The 15,095-nt window shown below is 30.5% G+C and overlaps 1 protein-coding gene across 12 annotated transcripts in view; it reads left to right on the top strand.

Moving 5' to 3' along the window:
- Nmdar2 (glutamate ionotropic receptor NMDA type subunit 2) overlaps positions 1-15,095 on the top strand; it is a 203,625-nt gene that overhangs the window by 107,925 nt on the left and 80,605 nt on the right. For 5 of the 12 annotated variants that reach the window (XM_072900985.1, XM_072900966.1, XM_072901016.1 and 2 more), the window contains exon 1: positions 4,417-6,145. The exons of the other annotated variants lie outside the window; for them this stretch is intronic. The gene's annotated coding sequence lies outside the window, so the exon portion shown is untranslated. Of the gene's footprint in view, positions 1-4,416; positions 6,146-15,095 lie in introns of those variants that run through there. 12 annotated transcript variants of the gene reach the window in all.

The following is a 15,095-nucleotide window of genomic DNA, read 5'->3' as shown; positions in this document are numbered from 1 at the left end:
ATATCCATCTATATTTTCTTGTGACATATATTTTATTGCTTTGTATTGAATGTACAATAAAAATGCACAGTCTCAGTTTTGATAAATTTCAAGATATTAAATATTCATTTAATTCAGTTTAAATAATAAATAATGTAATGGAGTCAAGGATAAGAAATCAAGTTTTAAATTGCATGTTAATCGAAATTGTAATTTATTTAAATGATAATTTTATCAAAAGTTCTTCTAAAACATTATTAAAACACTTCGTTAAAAAATTAATGTCAAGTTAAAATTTAAAGAATGAATTTTAATATTAATGTAGTACATATTTATTTAAAAGAATTTTTTTAAATTAAAGGAATTTAAATTAAGAGAATTTAAATAATAAACTAACGTAATAAGCACTGCTTACAATTTAGGACCATGACATACAGAAAATACTTCAGGAGTACTTTTTAATGAAGCGTTTTAGAAACATGTTTTATAGGAACTTTTTTGTTTGTCAGAACATAACTACATAAATGTTTATAACCAGCTCAACTTTTATAAATCCTATATATAAATTATATTATATTTATATTATATTTATGTGTTATAAAATTTATATAATTACATAAAGAATAGTTAAAATTTAAAGAAGACAACAGACACATCTAAGAGAATATTCTTAAAGTCTCGCAGTAATATAAACGAATCTTAAAGATGAAATTATTCGGCATGGAGTAAAATACTTAATTTTTCTGCATTGTTCATATATGAGATTAATAACTAAATAGAAAACAATTCCCTTAATAATTAGTCTGGCAACAGACTAACGGCTCTTTATTTTTCTCTTTCCAAGCCATTTCACAGAACGATGTTAATTTCGCAGTAACAGGGAGAATTTCGCGCTCATCACGAACGTGTTATGCCATTAGAATTCAATTTTGTTCGTAAACGTTTTCCTGTGCATACCATGTGAACGGATGAACTTGAATGACATAAAATTGAAGAGATATATGCTGCTAAATGACAAAGCTATATTACACTTTTTTCCTATTTATCGAACTATAAACTGGTCACTCACAAGCGGATGTGGCTCGATACCGAATTCCATCGGAGGTCTTATAATCCTTCTAGGTATGGCAGGATTGTGAACTCGATCATTCTTGTAGTATCACGGAGCGTTTTTTCGTGAAGAAATCTGACGATAAATTCCGGATACATGTTACTTATTTTAAAATGAAATTTATGTACATAAATAAACGAATAACTCCAATGAATATATCCAACAAAAAATACCGGTACAAAAATGGAACTTTGCATAATACATAATTGCTATTAATACTGAGATTAATATTATAGAAAATTATGTATGAAATTACTACTATTTTAGATATTTTAGTTTAATTACATTATTCAAACCACAGAGGAGGAAACTATTTATTTGCTATGTGTGAGTTAGAAATTTCTTACAATGATTTAAATGTGATAATCCGATATAATATCACACAATTAATTCATTTGTATCCAACTATTTCTATAATGTAATATGTAAATAATACAGATTATCTTTATTTTTTGTTTATTTTCTATGATTTATATGCTGCCTCGTGGTAAAATACTCAAAGTTCTGCTGAGTTCTAATGTGCATTTTTTGTGATAATTTAACGAGATAATATAACTTACATACGACACGTTTGGATAATTAATTGTAAGTAGAACAAAACCCGTGAGTTCGAACAATTACTTTACTTTGGAGCGTGGCGCTACAAAACAAACCTCAATCGCGTTTTATCTTTAGAAATGAAACTCCTAATTATAGCACAAAGAGCAAAATACTATATCGAACTCTCATTCTCTATTCAAAATGGTTCTGAACAAAATTACGTTTCCTACACCCTCTTACTTTCATACTGCGTAGCAACGCGATCACGTACGGCGCTCAACTTAATTAGAATCTTGCACGGTACTAGATATAGGAATCCATTGAAATTCTCGAATGGAGAGGTTCGAGTTTCACGACTGCTATATTTCAAAATTCTTATTCGTTTAAAAACCTTAAAAATGTAAGTACTCGAAATTAATTTTGTCAGCATGAAATCTCTTGATATATCACATTAATACTTTAAATATAAAATGTAAATAAGTAGTGCAAAGTAAATGCGATTTGAATTTAATTAGAATTATTTTAGTTTTATAAATATCGAAATATTTGAACTTTAAAACGCGCATTTTAATGTTTGCAGTATCATTAAATATGATTGGAATAAGCAGAATTTCAACAGATCAGCAAGAGAGTAATTAAATTTGAAGCAATAGGGGGGGGGGGGTTAGATGAGAATTTATTCGATTCATCAATTTAGAAAAATATTATTAAATTTTGTAATATTTATGATATATAATATAACTTGACTTTAAGCTGACTTAAAGTTTTATATTTCTTAATCGATATATAAACTTGAATTTTAATTACAGTTTAAAATTTTAGCATCCGAATTTACGGCTATTGAAAGTTTTGAACTTTAAGATGCAGCATATATATTTGTAAGTTTCTGATATATAATGTACATTTACATATAGTATAATTTTATTTTTATAAATATTTAATAGTTTTTATTAAGATAAATATATAGTTAAAAATATTTGCTATCGCAAGTGTTACTATTGGCTCCATGTTTTGCTATGATTCTTGACCAATAGTATGTGATCAGTATAAATTGAGTTATTTATTAAGTTTTAGCAGAATTTCGTTCATTGATTCAGCGAAACGCTTTCATTGCATATCAAATAATTCACTATTGATTATGTCGAACAAATTTTTTTATGCCTTTATTTATTACATTAACATAAAACAGGTGTGCGAAAGAATGTCAATAGAATCGAATCAACGGTTACCGCCTACTTGACAGAGTCGCATTTGCATATCCTGAGGAAAGGAAGTTTTTAAAAAGGGTTTGTTAGAGAGTAACAGCTGTTGACCGTGTCAGCGTCTAACTTCGTTTCTGATTCGTCTCACAACAAGGATCCGTATCGATTGGTGGTATCTTCTATTTATGAGATAGCAACAGCGGCAGACATGCATGGGAAACGCGAAATCACGTGATTCTGTGTGTGAATACAATTACCTGTATTAATCGATTATCGATAGCATCTCTTATTATCAGCTGTGATTGGTTTTATCAGAAATCGATAACGTACAAACTAAAACTCAATATATAAGATAATAATATAATAATAATAATAATAATAATATATGTAATATCATATGACATCTAGTAAATATTGCATTATTATAATTTTTATTTCACACAAAAAATAGATATTCTTCTAATTAATGAAATTATATGAGAATCTAGGAAGATTATGACATATGTATCACTAGTTTCAAATACGAGAGTCACAATTTTAGTCCAACATAATAATTGTTTCTTCTCGCAAGCGGAACATCGTCGTTCCTCCATCGTTCCTTAATAACATGCTATGGTCGCTTATTGCATCAAAACCAGACGAGTTCTGGCAAGCAGTTAAGCGCCACTTTCGAGAGGAGTATAGAATTACGCTTAGTTAGCGGGAATTCCATTACGACGTATAATTTTTAATAAATCTGTTCTCTTCCTACAGCATGATAATGTCCCACTAATGGATATATTATTTCCAATTATTTTCTTATTAATTGTTTCTATTGTTAAATGTGAAATTTGAATCGCTTTTTCATATTCACTTTGCTTTGGAAAATGTGTGTGTGTGTGTGTGTGTGTGTGTGTGTGAGTGAGAGTATAATTATGGCAATAATTGTTTTAAGTGAGCATTATGATGTTTTAACATATTAAAATATTAAAATATTAAAATGAAATCTTTGGGGAATAAAAATATTTTCTTATATGTGCAGTTATAAAAAGTAACTCGTATAGTTATATTTTTTATTAATTATGTACATTTATGTATCTATGAAATTATATGAAAAATATTAAAAAATACTTATTTTATTTTTTGAAATATATTGTGTATATATAGTGGATTTGAAATACTTCAATTCAAAGAATAAAATATCAGGCATACGATTAGCATGAAATTCCGATCACCTATTTTTTTCATTATCTCATTACTGTTAATAATACTGTTGTTTATTATATATTATCTCAAATGGAATTTCTTTAGTTCCACAGGATTAAATAAATACCATAAACGATTTCACCATTTTTCTGACCTCGCCTACGCTTAAGCTGCGAATATCAACCCCTGCGTGTCGTTTTATTTCACACAAATACTCTTTTTCCAATCTTTTCTTTGCTTTTTATCCTTTTTGTATTGCATCAACATTCGAGAGCTGACCTGCATTTTCATTATGGGAAATAGAGTGCCAAACAGAGTTGCAACGGGGGCGGTTAGGCGATGAAGAAAAGAAGGATGAGAGAGAGAGAGAGAGAGAGAGAGAGAGAGAGAGAAAAATCGTCCTTTTGCCCTTTATACGGTTAGGTTAAACTTCCAACATCCCTCGCTACGTACAAAAGTCCTCGCAACCCTTAAAGAGGGAGAGTACCATGGGCCGCCGTCGCTGACGCCAACGCCGTCAGCGCGTATCTGCCGCGGTATCCATGGAGATTGAGCACATGCGCGATAGGGTGACTTGGACCATCCGCCGTTGAGCATACCACGGGGGTGGTTTTTCGTGTTGGCACACCCGGGCGGTTAGCTGGGCGGTGTCTGCGGCCTTCACTTTCCTCCCGAAAATCGAAGGCTACGGGAGTGATAGCCGTCCCTTTTTCCTCTGCCTTTCCTCTTCGTCACCTTCTTCTATTCTTTTCTATTCTTTTTCTTCTCCTTCTTTATCAATTATTCTTCTATTTTTCTCTCTTATTCTATTTTCCTTCTGTATCTCCTCTCGTTTTTATCTTTTTTGCTTTTTCTTTTTATCGTTTTCGCGCTGTGTTGTATCTTTCCGCCAAACTCGTATTGTCTCTAAATCTGTTTTTTGGTGAGCGTTAAACACACGTGTCAGCGGGACATGTGAGACTGTCGTCATATGGCTGCATCCCTCGTAACGATGCACGTGTCAAAACAAGAAAAAACAAGTGGAAGTGTCGCAGTGTCGACGGTATAAGCGTCGAGCGTCTAGTGCACGCAAATCGCTCGCATGACTGACAGAGAGCAAACTGGAATTTTAGTCGTCTACATCTTTCTAAGACCCTCGAGCTTTGAAGGGTTCTCGAGCGATCTTGACGATCTTCGTCGTGCTCAATTTTAACCGCGGGCGCGAAGTGCAAAGGAAAAGCCTCGTCGTCAAAATCGAGAGATCGCGCACCGCGTGGATGTGACGCGGATAAACCAAGCTTTTCCGCTGCGCCAGTGAAACTTCCTGATCACGTGAGCAATGCGAAGGGTAGCTAGGAGAGTGAGAAGAGGGGAGGTGAGAGTTGAGAGAGTGTGCTGTAGTCAGTGATACGACGAGAAGCAAGATACATATTCCCGCGTGAGAAGTCGCCGATGGATCTCCCGATTCTCGTCTAATGACAGTTACGTCAATCGATCATCTGCACATCCGCAATCTCCAAGATCCAGTCCGCCAGTCTCAGGCGATGAAGTTTCGATGCACCGATTTTCGGACCGATTGTGTGCTTTCCTCCTCGACGAATTCTATTGTAAATAATTCGCGTAATACGTGAGACGCATCGGCAAACTCGATTCCGTTATCATGAGCGTACAGATAGAATATGCTACGTTGAATGCGGCGGTAAAACAGCTGATGCGTGACATCTCAACACGCGCCGTTTGCAACACAATTGGCCGGCCAATAGCGCGGTGATTTAAATAGACGATTTGATTCGTACGCCTCTCCTTGCGACGACAATTTCGACAACAAGGCAAAAATCGGCCGTGCGTGTCGGCGTAATATCTATCTTCTGTGGATCGTGCGACGCGTGGATGCATCTAATTTCGATCGAGAATGACCTGATTCCATCTTCGGAGTTAGGATCGATCCTGGAGAGTGTGTCCTCTTCTCTCCGTCGCCCTGCGTATTCGTTGCCGCTATTCTCTTGCAGATTCTAAGAGAATGTCGTGGCGCGTCCGCAGAAATGGATCTTCGTGGGTAATCACATCGTGGTCCGACACCACTGCCAGATCGATCACTGTCAAGTAAATCAAGTGAGATTGCGTACGCTTTCACACTATTCTAACAAAGGTATTATTCTATTTTGTTGATCTTTAGGAGATCATCGATTACATGAAAACGAATGAGTATAATTAATCGCAAGTCAAAGTCTCGAATATCCTTTACTTTATTTAAAATTAAAAGTAATATATATATATATATATATATATATATTTTTTTAATACTTTTCATGGAAAAGTTTCATCGTATACTTATGTGTGTTTATATACTTTAATATAGTTAATATTTATATAATATATATTCGAAAAATATAATAGTTATATAATATATATTTATCAAAAAAGTAGAAATAATTTACAGAAAGGCTTTAAAATATTAAAATATTAAAATATGTTCTGTAGGATAATTTTTTGTACTTTCTTTTTTTCAATGTAATAGCTCTAATTGTCTATATAAATGCTTTTAATCCACAACTTTTATTGTTTTAAATAATAAAATTTTTTTTGTACATTTAATCACTAAAAACTATAGATATTAAGTGCTTACAATATTTAAATATTCAGTTTAATAATATCGTTTATTAGAATATTTATTTTGAATGCGTGACTACAAATTCCACAATTTCAAGTTTTACTTCTAAAGTTTACTTTTGACTCGAGCTAATAATAATCGCATGAAAGTTTGATTGTACTACTTCTTTTCTTTCTGTCTTTATGAAAATCTATATTTGTAACGTTATTATGATTCTTGCTACTCAGTTTTGCAACGATTCCAACACATTACATTTGCATGACATACTTACTCAAACATTGCAAACGTCGCGATGTAAATAAAAATGGACAATTTTCGTGATGTGTTGCGCAATACATCTCGCGGGAAAACCATATTTATGCCATTCTCTCGTAATGCAACCGTTCTCACAGCATGTTCCGCACGAATTAATTTTGTCAGTTATTCTCATCGTTGACATAATACTAGCTAAACATACCAAAACACGCGACTAGAAGAAGAGAATTGCCACTATCGTACCACTTAAGATACTTTACATTTACATTATATATTTCCTATTTGACACTAATTTATATTCAAATTGATATTGACTTTTTAGCTTGATGTTTAAGATATCTACTATTAAATATTTAGCCTTTTATTAAGAACAAATTAATTTGTTATATACCTTTGTATGACAGTAAAAAATACGATTTAGTAGTAATCAGTTTTCTAAATCGTATCTATCGGTTTTCAACATCGTATCTTCTTTAAAAGTAATAAATTTGTGAATGGAAATAATAAAATATAACTCAGAAAAAAATCATTCACTAATATATATTTATACATATTAAAATAAAGAAAGAAATAATAATGATAAAAAATAACATAATTAAATAACAAATTTATAAATAACAGTTGGGTTTATAATTAAAAATAATAAATGTTTTTTTGACACAATTTTTTTAAATCATACTGTTATGATGTAATCAGATAATTTTTTATCTCTCATTGCTTATTTATATTTTATATTTTTTACCGTTAGATATTGTTTATATTTATTAATTATAAAAAAATTGTGAAAATACGATTTAAAATCAGTATGATATCGGCAATTCTTCCCCATGCATTACGGGAATTAAAATAAATGATGTTACTGCTGTCAGAGACGTCTACAAGGGAGAGGATGGTCAGATACAAACATATCAAAGTGAAACATATCATACGCTCTGATTGCTCAGCTCCATAGTGCATTCGTGCTTTGATTCACTAAAATATAGATTTTTGGAAAAAGAGGGAGAAAAAAACGAGACAAAAAATAGTGTATATCGAAAGAACCGACAAAATGGCTGCCTAGAAATATGATCAACAAGATAATAATTATCTATGGAGATGTCGCTATGACACCCTCATCTATTAAAAGAGAAAGTTTGTGTACGGATTTGTTGTTCAAATACGATTTGCTGAGTATACGTTGCGCTATGCAGATAAGAAGTGATGTAATTCGGGTACGTTTGACCGTTTAGTACTAGTGAATGTAGTAATGAAGTAATAAATTATTCAAGTTTTGTAAATGCTAGGAATGCTGCTATGACACAGTAAAAAAAAGAAAGAACAGGAAATGAAAGAAAATATAGTTTTATTTAAATTTTTTAAACACTATGACATACTAAAAGGAAGAAGAGATAAGATAAAAATATATAATCCAAGATAAAAAATATAATTTTATTTGTCTTGAACTTTAATTATTTCTTGAACAGAGGAAAAAATTACGAACCCTAATACACGGGCTCGATGCTAGGACCTTTTCAGTTCTAGGCACACAGGCGTACTTTGCTGCTCAACTTTGTTTGGTTTCGTATCTTTTTTCTCACGCTTACAATTAGATTTTTTAGTTAATTTTAGTTTTATTAGATTTTTAGTTAATATAGTTTTATATGTATATTTGAATATATATACACTGTCCTCTTTCAGCAGAAAATATCAGTTCGAACGAAAACTCGTTCGTTTTACACAGAACCTTCTCCCCCCCCCCCCTCTACACTGCTCTCTCTATTATTAACCCTCTGCTACTATACTATTTACCAATATGATACTAACATAAGTAGCTCATCACGTGATCTCTATTTTGCCCGCCTTTGTGCAAACCGAGATGTTTTCTCGCTGGATAGAGTATAGAAGTTCTTTTTCTTGAACTAAATTTATAGGCACGTCACTGTTGTTGTCGCTGTCATTATTATCTAAAAAATAAAAAAAAATATATTTATTATAATTAGCTAATTTTTTAAAAACAGTTTTACCTCTTTAAAAATATTATTTATACCTACCTGCGCGATACAGTGATGACGCTCACTTTTATGGCAGGGTATACAGCTGTGTCTTCTTGAAAAATTAAAATTTAACATTCTATTAATATTTAATATTTTATACCTTAATTTAATATTTTATTTGATAAAGTAATAACTTTATGAAATTTTATTAAAATTTACATTTATTATTTTAAAATTTATATTTATTATTTATTTACATGAAAGTATTGGTTCGAGTTCCTCCGCAGGTTATTAAATAATACTTATTAAAATAAAAATTTTAAAAATTAGCACTATTATTATTATTATTATAAATATAGAAATATAGAAATATATTTATTTACCCGACACTAGATATCGCCGATAGTGTAACAGGAGGAAGGTTGTATTTTCTGCAAATCTTATTCCTTCTCTTTGTCCTTCTTGTCCTTTTCCTCCTTCTCTTTGTTCTCCTTCTTTCTTTTTTCTTCTTTTTTTTTCTAAGTCGGCAGGCCGATGTTTTTTGAGTTGCTTTTAATAATTTTTTACTGTTCGCAAAATATCTCATTTGGTATAAAATTTGGAACAAAGCACTGCTACATTCACTCGTGAATTTCTGAAATATTTTATTGAAATATTTTCCTGCTCATCTTATTTAATTTTGGATTACGTCTCGGTTTTGATCGGCTGAACAATATTCGCACACAGCAGCAAATAAAACAATTTTTTCGATATTTTTGGCACATTTTTTTATTTTTTACTTTTATACGTACAATGCAAATCTTGTTTAGTTGGTAAAAACAACTGAGTTTTTCTTTCAGAAAAAAATTTTAATCACTAATGTGGCTTTTTTTCTATTTATTTTATTGGTGAGCGGCAATTTTCTTTAGTTTCTATCGGTTAAAATATAATTCGACATTTATCTATCCCTTCATTGTTGTGTCAAAAAAAATGCCGGTAATAATAGATGAATAATAAAATAAAAATCCGAATTACTAAGATGATGCAAAATGAAGATGGGAGAGAAAGAAAATTTTTACACCATTTAAGACAACAATCTCCCACTTTTTGATACTAGTTTTTTATAACTCAATATTCTTGTTATATAATTAAAAGTATTACATAAAATAATATTAATTTATTATATTAATATATATATATATATATATATATATATATATATATATTAATATAATTTATTTATTATACATTGAATTATAAGATTAACATGACGTCATGTAGCAGCAGTACTGTTCTCTATTTGCAATTTTCGACTAAATTTCATAATTCACGTTTACTGCTTCTCTGTTTATCGTTAACAACAAGATGTTATCCGCGTGTAACTAAGGAGGCACTTGTTAGCTTCAGGCATGTCCATATCATAAATGTAATGGGGCAATATTTGCTCCTTAGTTACGCGCGTTCGACGTTTCGTTGTTTGTGTAAACAGTAAATGAAAAGGCAGTAGGTGTGATCACTAAATTTAGCTAAAAGTTGTAAATAGAGAGCAGCACTGATGTAGCGCAATGTTATGCATTTTTTTTTGCGAAGGAAGATTTTTCGAAAAAATGTACGTTTAAATAATCATTATATTCACAATTTCAGTAAAAAGAAATTGATCAGGATTGTAATTGTTGCAGATATAATATGAAATACGCAACTATATTGTCCGCATGTTTGAGAGAAAATTCCATGTAGTTGGGTATTCCATCGATGCATGATTGAGTTTTGTCAAAGTCGGAGAAAAAATCCGGAGATGGTATTCCGTCTGTCGAAGTATGTGTCTGTATCATGCTCATCAAGGAAGAAGGCGAACCCAATGTTATTGATTGTGGTTGTCCGTATTAGCGACAATGGCTGTCGATCTCGTTCACACCCTCGGAACTCTATCTACAGGATAGATCTCACATGATAACATTGAGATGATACAATGATTGTAGAATTTTGCGAGAGTTCATTTTTTTTGCCATGAAGACGAACGAACGAGTAGTATTATTTGAATAATTTTCGGTTTTTACCTCTTCTGCGTTTTTTTTAGCTTGTATTGTCAGGTTTTCGTTGTCCGTTTGTGAGAAACTGTTAGTTGTTTCGACTTTGGTTTTATTCGCTAATGTCAATGATTCGGATTTTGTAAATTCCTCTTTTTCTTGTCTGTTCGAGTTTTTTTCAAACAAACGTAATTTTTGTTGTCAATTTTTTATCGTCGTCGTCATCTTTGTCGATTATTTCCTAATATTCGCCGAAACTGCAAATAATAGTATTGTTCGTATTGCAGTTGTCGCGATTATTTTGCACGACCAATCAGCATTTTAGTTTGTAAGCGTTGCATATTTTGATGCGTAAAAATAACACTACATTTTTATTTGTTGAGTCTATTAAAATATTACATTATAGCTGCCTTACTATCGAAAATTATTACAAGTTACGCGAGAGTTACGCGAAAACGAATTTTTCTTTTAAGAAATTTTGTGCAGGACGAGCAATAAGTTTCTTATCTTCGTCGTTCTGTAAATATTATATATAGATAGATCTTTATCTCTCAAAAATATTGGTTGAAAGGCTTTTATTACACGGAGCATTAAGTTTATTACATAAAGGTTTTACCCAAAAGAGTTTACCAACCGCCCTAATGTCGATAACCGTCAGTAGATAGAAATAACCATCATTATAGCTCTTGAATTATTATTGCTATTAGCATTTACTGCATTTAAAATCTCCGTAACATAGAATAATTTATTCTCTTTTAATGAATAATTCATTCCTTAAAAGAAAAAAATATTCTCTACAAAAGAATAAATTATTCTCTAAAAAATATTAAAGTAAATATTTATATTAAAATTATTTTACTTATATTTTTTATAAATTATAGTTATAAACGCAATAAAAATATTTTATTATCTAATATATATAGATAGGAAATATATTAAATTCAATATATTTTTTACATTAATAACAGTGATCTTTAAGAAATCTGTGCGAAAAAGAAAAATATATGATATATTTAATTGATACGGCTTTCTTACAAATATTTTCCAAATTTTATGAAAATAGCACATATGAAAAATCACATAGTTTATATAATATATACATATATATTTATTCGCATTGAACAATGACTACTGACAGAACGAAATGAATATTGCTAATTCCATTCATAACGATAGATGTTTTTATAGTAATGCATACGTGTTCCGTTACATGCAGTTATAAATAGAATTATGCTATTGCGGCAATACCACTTTATTCGCGGTGTAAGCGCATCTATTTATTCATTGCACTGGTTATTATTTATTATTATTATTTATTAGAATTATTATTTATTAATTTTGGTTGTCTCGAGAAAGATTTCCTTATTTAGTAAACTTTATTTTTAATTTTATAAAACATATCAATTTTCTCATGTAAATAAATTATTTATTACCATAATTGTTATATGTACAATATATATTAAATGTATATGTATAGTATATACATATATGATAAAAATCATAATTTGTCTATGTCCCTTTAGAGGGGATAAGGGGTTTATAAAATTTTCAAAAATGAGAATAAAAATCTTGGTAAAATACACCAAGAAAAATGTATATACCTTGTGCACTTATCAGTTTGGCAAAAAAATTATTTTCTGCAAAATCGACGCATTAACATCCGCGTTTGGCTCTTATTCGCCAAGTTTCTAATTACTTTAAGTTAAAATTTTAAGTCCATCTGAAATGAACTGAAGAATGGAAAAAAATTATGTTAATCTTTTTAACTCTACAAAGTTTAATTTGCAAAAATGCTTCTTTTCGCTTGTAACTCGAAAATTATTGATTCCTCAACATTTTTGGTGAGAAAAAATTGTCTTCAAATTGGCCAGAAAATCACTTCTTAAATTTTGTTTTACTTGTTGTCGAATACCCTGTATATGTATTTATAAATATATACATAAATTATTATATAAATACATAAATTCTAATATATGTAAATTACTTATTGATAATTCATGATTGTCCCTGTAAGATTGCAAAGAAAAAACTGTCGCCATGAATATCAATGCGTCATGAGGTGGATATGAATGAAATACGCGTATGGCAATAGGCAATTTTTAAATTATTTTTAGCATATTTTTTAAAAAATGCGTTTTGGAAATACAATTCTATCGTATATGGGTGAAATTTTGTTAGATGCAATAAGTTTTGCTATAAAATAAATTTTAAAATTTTCAAAAATTGTGAGAGGGAGGGGGATTTCGAAAAATTTGATATAGTATTATAAAGTACATTAAAAGCCATTGTTATAAAGTACATTAAAAGCCACTATAAGAAAGTACATTGCACTGTTATAAAGTACATTAAAAGCCATATAACTTTCATTAAAAACTTTTTTTATATCTTTTACCATTTCGATGATATTCGCTCAGGAATATAAAAACCGATTTTTTCAAGAGAATGTTTTAACCTTTTTAACGGTATAAAAAAAATGTATCACTTAGTTTGACCTAGATTCAATATATCTAAAGCTCCTCAAAATCGTAGGACACTTCCATACCTTCCCTTATGTATCATGTGTTTAGAGTTATAGCTCATTCGCTTATTGTAACATGCTATCTCGTATTTAATATGCAAGTTTTTTTATCATGAGCGATAAAACCTGCGAAATGCGGCTAATAAGATTGTAATAATTATTTCTATTAGTTTAAGTTCTGATTCCCATACAGGGGAATTCAAATACTAAACTGATTTTTGGAAAATCGAACAGAGGAATGTTCGATAGTATTTATCAATAATTTTGAATTTAATTAATACCAGTAATTTTATCAAGTATTTTAATCAGTGCTTGGATCAAGTATTAGCCAAAAAATTACTGAAGTACTGCCCGTATTTAATGACTGTATTTTTCTCAATAATTTGCAGTATTAAATTTACGTAAGGGTGCTTGTGTAATACTAGTCGAAAATGCATTCCTACATTTTCTTCTGCAAACGCCAACTGCAGTCTTCCCACGTGCATTGCATTTAACGAGAGGTTAATTATAGGCTGCATTAATTAATCTTACCTAGAGCTGAATAAACATCTATTCTTAATAGGCTGACATTCTTTACTTTCTTCTTTCTTAGTCATTTTGTTTCATTCTCGTTCTTGTACCATCGAGGGTACGACATTACATTCTGTTTACGATGGTGTGCTAAAATGACGTCAGCGTCATGTTATTTTCACAACGAATCTCATGCTACTCGTAACCGATCGTTGCGCTGTATAGATGCGATTTATCACTTCCAGTGAATGTTCATTCGCATTGCGAACCGGTTAACAGCAGGCTCCTGCAACGTTTCTTTGGTTATCGCATCCATTATTACTGCACGAGATATTGATTTACTGTTCTTCATTTATGAATATCTCTGCTATATTTGAATAAAATGTAATGTGCTCTCTCTCTCTTTTTATTATTAATTTATACTAAAGCTTTAAATTGCTTTTCAATTAAAAATGATCGCACTATATTTAATAAAATTAACTAAGTAATTAAAAATGCACAATTTGGAAATGATTGTAGAAGATAAGCACTAATAAAATAAAAGTATTTTTATAAAATATATCTTAATCATTAAAAAAGGCATTATATTTTGTAAAATAAATAACATAGATATAAAATAGTTGCAAGTTATAAAATTTTTTAACATACACGCTGCTTTAAGGTCTTCAAAAAAAAAAATTGAAATAAGTGTAAACATTTTTTAAATAAGATAAATGTAATAATTTATGTATGCACTTTTTTTAGCAAAACATATTAATCAATATTAAGGCGATTAGAACTGAGTACAATTTTTCCGTATAACATTTGTTTATTGAATACGGTTTATTTCTTCTTTCTTAAGCTTCGATTATAGGAACTTTTACTGCGCTACGCTTTACAATCGCACGAAACCTGAATTAAACCAGCCGGAAAGCTCTGAAGGGTGGCGTATGGCCTTAATAGTCGCCTTTATTTTTCGTTTTTCCTCTTACTTACTTTCCCTTCTTGCCTTTCACGAATTGGTAACTCTACACTTTGTTTTACGCTATAGACAGTCTTTGGCTAGTCTTACGAGGTAGTATAATGGTCCTGTTTTATTTCACATAAAATTGTTTGTTTCACTTATTATACTGCTCAAATAAAGAAGCTATCACTTATTACATTGCATTATATTTTAAATCAAGTTTATAGTCGTCATGGGCGACTATAGCCTGTAAAATGAGACTAATAAGATTATAATAACTATT

This window comes from Anoplolepis gracilipes, chromosome 1, assembly GCF_047496725.1.
Source record: "Anoplolepis gracilipes chromosome 1, ASM4749672v1, whole genome shotgun sequence".
Taxonomy (NCBI): Eukaryota; Metazoa; Arthropoda; class Insecta; order Hymenoptera; family Formicidae; genus Anoplolepis; species Anoplolepis gracilipes.
This window is presented reverse-complemented; position numbering and strand designations above follow the sequence as displayed.